A 6,000-nucleotide genomic window follows, 5' to 3' on the forward strand; every position below is an offset into this window, starting at 1 on the left:
TTTCATACAACGGGCTCTAAAGATAATGAAACTTAATTCAATAAGGTTTTCCAGGGACATTGCAGGACATTGCCCTATCTGCACAGGCTGCATTTTGAGTAGACAAGGAGCATCCAACAAGGAAAGTTCATTTCTAACTTGTAGGTTACATTTACAGGATGGGGGACTGTATCCTGGAAAGCAGTGACTCTGGAAAGGAGCTAGGGGTCTTAGTAGATAACCAATTGAACAGGAGCGCCCGTGTGGTGCTGTGGCTAAGTGGGCTAATGCGATTCTTAGATGTGTAAGCCCTGTGGCCTGAAGCTCTGGAGGGTAGGGCACTCAATTCTATCGTTTGTTGGTGAACAAAGGAAAAAGCACCCCAGAGTAGCTTCAGAACTCCAAACACAGAAACTCCATAGGGGCATGAACTCTCTGCCACCATCTACTTGTGAACAGGGATAAGAGACTGAATGTGCCAGGCCTTATTTGCATTTTTGTTATGTGAAAGTGTTGGTTGTTTTGGATCCAACTCAGTTCTTCTTTGAGTGATTGCTCATGTCCATTCCACTGTAGGTCTGTGTGTGATTTGTGCACAGATGTTGTAGTTTTTTCCCCTCCGTTGGGATGGCTCAAGCACCCTCTGTCACCACCGTGTGCCACTGCATGCTGGTATAAGAGAGGGGAGCCACCCCAGCCTCCTGTCCTTCTCCCTCCCCACCCTTTCCTTCTTACTGTCAGTGATGGTTGTCAGCGAGATCCCAGACTTGCTAATTCAAGTGGTTTGCTCACTCATTGTAAATAGTTATACTTAGTGATTCATAGATATTAAGGTCAGAAGGGGCCATTATGATCATCTAGTCCGACCTCCTGCACAACGCAGGCCACAGAATCTCACGCACCCGCTCCTGCAAAAAACCTCTCTTCTATGTCTGAGCTATTGAAGTCCTCAAATCGTGGTTTAAAGATTTCAAGGAGCAGAGAATCCTGCAGCAAGTGACCCGGGCCCCATGCTACAGAGGAAGGCGAAAAACATCCAGGGCCTCTTCCAATCTGCCCTGGAGGAAAATTCCTTCCCAACCCCAAATACGGCGATCAGCAAACCCTGAGCATATGGGCAAGATTCACCAGCCAGATACCCAGGAAAGAATTTTCTGTAGTAACTCAGATCCCACCCCATCTAACATCCCATCACAGGCCATTGGGCCTATTTACCATGAATATTTAAAGATCAATTAATTGCCAAAATCATGTTATCCCATCATACCATCTCCTCCATAAACTTATCGAGTTTAATCTTAAAGCCAGATAGGTCTTTTGCCCCCACTAGCTTCCCTTTGAAGGCTATTCCAAAACTTCACTCCTCTGATGGTTAGAAACCTTCATCTAATTTCATGTCTAAGCTTCCCAATGACCAGTTTATTTGTTCTTGTGTCCACATTGGTACTGAGCTTAAATAATTCCTCTCCCTCTCTGGTATTTATCCCTCTGATGTCTTTCTAGAGAGCAATCATATCTCCCCTCAACCTTCTTTTAGTTAGGCTAAACAAGCCAAGCTCCTTGAGTCTCTTTTCATAAGACAGGTTTTCCATTCCTTGGATCATCCTAGTAGCTTCTCTGTACCTGTTCCAGTTTGAATTCATCCTTCTTAAACATGGGAGACCAAAACTGCACACACAGCATTCCAGATGAGGTCTCACCAGTGCCTTGTATAACGGTACTAAAACCTCCTTATCTCTACTGAAAATACCTCGCCTGATGCATCCCAAGACCACATAAGCTTTTTTCACGGCCATATCACATTGGCGGCTCATAGTCATTCTATGATCAACCAATACTCCAAGGTCATTCTCCTCCTCCGTTACTTCTAATTGATGCGTCCCCAGTTTATAACTAAAATTCTTGTTATTAACCATTTCATTATCCAACTTTCAATTTTCGTATTGATCCCCATCTTTTCCAATTGAACTAATAATTCCCCATGTGGCACAGTATCAAACGCCTTACTGAAATCTAGGTAAATTAGATCCACTGCGTTTCCCTTGTCTAAAAAATCTGTTACTTTCTCAAAGAAGGAGATCAGGTTGGTTTGGCACGATTTACCTTTTGTAAAACCATGTTGTATTTTGTCCCATTTACCACTGACCTCAATGTCCTTAACTACTTTCCCCTTCAAAATTTTTTCCAAGACTTTGCGTACTACAGATGTCAAACTAACAGGCCTGTAGTTACCTGGATCACTTTTTTTTCCTTTCTAAAAAATAGGAACTATGTTAGCAATTCTCCAGTCATACAGTACAACCCCTGAGTTTACAGATTCATTAAAAATTCTTGCTAATGGGCTGGCAATTTCATGTGCCAATTCCTTTAATATTCTTGGATGAAGATTATTTGGCCTCCTGATTTAGTCCCATTAAGCTGTTCGAGTTTCGCTTCTACCTCAGATATGGTAATATCTACCTCCATATCCTCATTCCCATTTGTCGTTCTACCATTATCCCTAAGATCCTCATTAGCCTTATTAAAGACTGAGGCAAAGTATTTGTTTAGATATTGGGCCATGCCTAGATTATCCTTGACCTCCACTCCATCCTCAGTGTTTAGCGGTCCCACTTCTTCCTTCTTTGTTTTCTTCTTATTTATATGGCTATAGAGCCTTTTACTATTGGTTTTAATTCCCTTTGCAAGGTCCAACTCTACTTGACTTTTAGCCTGTCTCACTTTATCCCTACATGTTCTGACCTCAATAAGGTAGCTTTCCTTGCTGATCCCTCCCATCTTCCACTCCCTGTAGGCTTTCTGCTTTCCACCTGCATCTCCAGACCTCAGATCTTTTCCTCCATCAGCTCTATCGGATGGCAATTCATGCAGACAAAACTCTTACCAGGTACCCCCTCCAAGATCATGTACATACCGCAGCTTCCACATCCAGTCATCCTCATTGTGTCTTCCACTACATGGGTCACTCCCACTGCTGCCTCTGTATCTGTCATAGCCTTCCCACCTAAATCCTGTTAATCTGGGAAACACACACCACACCAAAACACCACCACCCACAGCAAAAACCAACCCCAAACAAGTACCACAAGACAAACTCCCTGTTTACAGGTCTGTTTGCGAGCTCCTGTGCCGCTGCAGCTGTCTGTGTTAGATAGTTCTTTACATAAACTAGTGATAAGTTTCTCTTTTTTGCATCCTTTGTGGACTGTTTCTTCTCTTTTGACACTGGGATTGATATCAGCAGGATGCCTCGCTTGCCAGGTTTTAAGTCAGGGGTAGGCAAACTTTTTGGCTGAGGGCCACATCTGGGTATGGAAATTGTATGGCGGGCCGTGAATGCTCATGAAATTGGGGTTGGGTGCAGGAGGGGGTGAGGGCTATGGCTGGGGGTGCGGGCTCTGGGGTGGGGCCAGAAATGAGGAGTTCCGGGTGCAGGAGGGGGATCAGGGCTGGTTAAGGGGGTTGGGGCAGGGGAGGGGGGAGGATGAGGGCTCCAGCTGGGGGTGCGGGCTCTGGGGTGCAGCCGGGGATGAGGGTGCTCTGCTCTCTTATACCAGTATGCAGTGGCACACACTGACAGTACCCTCAAGCCATCCTGACAGCTATTGCTGATGGAAAAAATCTGTGCACAAGGCATGCACAGATCTACAATTGTATGTGCAACACATCTTGAAGAACAACAGCGACAGAAAGGTAGGTAACTATTTATTTTGGTTGCTATCCTTGTTGGGTGACAAAAGGGCAAAAGAACTTCACCAAATATATCCTGGGTGAGGAGTCACCCTGACCTAACACCAGTCTGGGGTGGTTCTGTAGTGGAGTATGGATACAAGCCAGTGAGAGAGGGGTTCTTACTTTGTGGCAGGGAGTATATCCCAGATGTCAAGGAGTCTGCTCAAGGGGCCTGTCTGTCACAATCCCTGTAGACATTACAAAGAAGCAGCAAGCAGAGTGACAGCTTTGTGATCTGAAGTGGCTTGGCAGTGAAAGGTGGATGTTTGCTGAATTCCAGTGGACCCACAAAAACTGAAATCACCATGGCTGGGTTACGTGGTGGTACTGATCTGACCGGACCAAGCAACACTTCCCCTAGGAGCCAGAGACAGACCTGCCTGAAGTCAGGGACTTCTCTAGCCACTGAGACCAGCTGTGAGTGGACTGTAGTGGAGGGGAAAGGTGACTGTTAATGGGACATTGCCTTACAATATTTTCACTCTGGCGGGTGTGGAACTGAGTACTGTTGCGAAAGATACAGTGGTGGTGGGTATTTTAGGGAGAGAGAGAGTGTATGTGTGAGTATATATGTATGTGTGGAGAGAGTTCTATTGTTCCTTTCCCCCATACCCAAGTTGATTCTATGTTCCCTTTATACAGTTTTCCTTTTTTCACACAGACTCAGTGTTTGTGAGTGTGGAAGTATTGCTTGTTAAGGGAGCCCAGAGAAGGTATTTAGTTTTTCTCAGGTTTCAGAGTAGCAGCCGTGTTAGTCTGTCTTCGCAAAAAGAAAAGGAGGACTTGTGGTACCTTAGAGACTAACCAATTTATTTGAGCATAAGCTTTCGTGAGCTACAGCTCACTTCATCGGATTTTCCACTGAATGCATCTGATGAAGTGAGCTGTAGCTCATGAAAGCTTATGCTCAAATAAATTGGTTAGTCTCTAAGGTGCCACAAGTACTCCTTTTCTTTCGTTTTTCTCAGGTTTCTGGGAGGTAGCGCCACCTGGTGGCATTTGTTAGATTTTAAAAAGGCACCTCTAAATATTTGAGCCCAGCTCATCTTGCTGCTGACAACACCAGGCAGAAGGGTTACAGATGTATAAAAAGAAAAGGAGGACTTGTGGCACCTTAGAGACTAACACATTTATTTGAGCAGAAGCTTTCGTGAGCTACAGCTCACTTCATCGGATTGCATCCTTTTCTTTTTGCGGATACAGACTAACACGGCTGCTACTCTGAAAGATGTATAAAAGGGAATATTGAGTAGTAGTAGGCAGGAGGAATTACAGTGTTGGGGTGAGCATTACTGAAATGCTGTGTCCAGTTCTGGTGGCCACATTTAAAAGAAGATATAGACAAAAATGGAAAGGGTTCAGAAAAAAGCTACAGGAACGATTTAGTTTCTTGAAAACCTACCTAACAGTGCAAGACTTAGGACACTCTTATCTATTTATCTATCAAAGAGAAGGTTAATAGGCAATTTGATAACAGTCTACAAATACCTGCTAGAAAAGAAGATTTCTGATAGTTAGAGAGTTTTTTAATATCGCAGACATAGGCTGGAAGCGATGCTAGATAAATTAAGGCTAGAAATAAGGAACATTACTCCAATGGCAATTTACAAGGTATGTGTTGGATTCTCCATCACTTGATTACTTTAAATCACAATTGGACATCATTCTAAATCATGCTGTAACTCAATCACAGCATATGGGCTTAACGCAAAAATTATTGTGTAAATTCCATTGCTTCTGTGATGTAGTAGATCAAACTAGATGATCATAATGGTCCCTTCTGGCCTGAAAGCTTATGAGTGATATCACTTAACTTCCTTTATTTTTCCTCTTGCAGATTTTTTTTAAAAAAATTAAGTAATAAGAATATTAATTAAACTCACCACCTTAAAGTTACTTAAAAAGAAAACATCTTTTCATTTTTCCCATTCATGGGTGTGATGCTTTTAATTGCTAGTTTAGTAAGATGGTGTAAATTTACCTCTGTACTGGCTACTGTATAGTTGTACACATTCACTGTGTGAACAAATAGATAAAATATAGCCTGACTAAAATTATAGACAAAAGCCAGGCAACATAAAAAGCATTTTCTTTTGTTGAATTGCCATACTGCAAAATAAAATCTCTACTTAATCTTTAGGGTAGCATATTGAATTGTCTATCATTGTACATATTCTGTTTGATTGAGCTTGCATGCTCCAATCAATTTCCCATCCCATCATGTAGATGTTCATATTTTAAAGTTATTTATGCTTTGTTGTCTTAAAAGGGATAAAAGCACTTAGGAGC

This window comes from Lepidochelys olivacea (genome assembly GCF_965140295.1).
Source record: "Lepidochelys olivacea isolate rLepOli2 genome assembly, chromosome: 3".
Lineage (NCBI taxonomy): Eukaryota > Metazoa > Chordata > Testudines > Cheloniidae > Lepidochelys > Lepidochelys olivacea.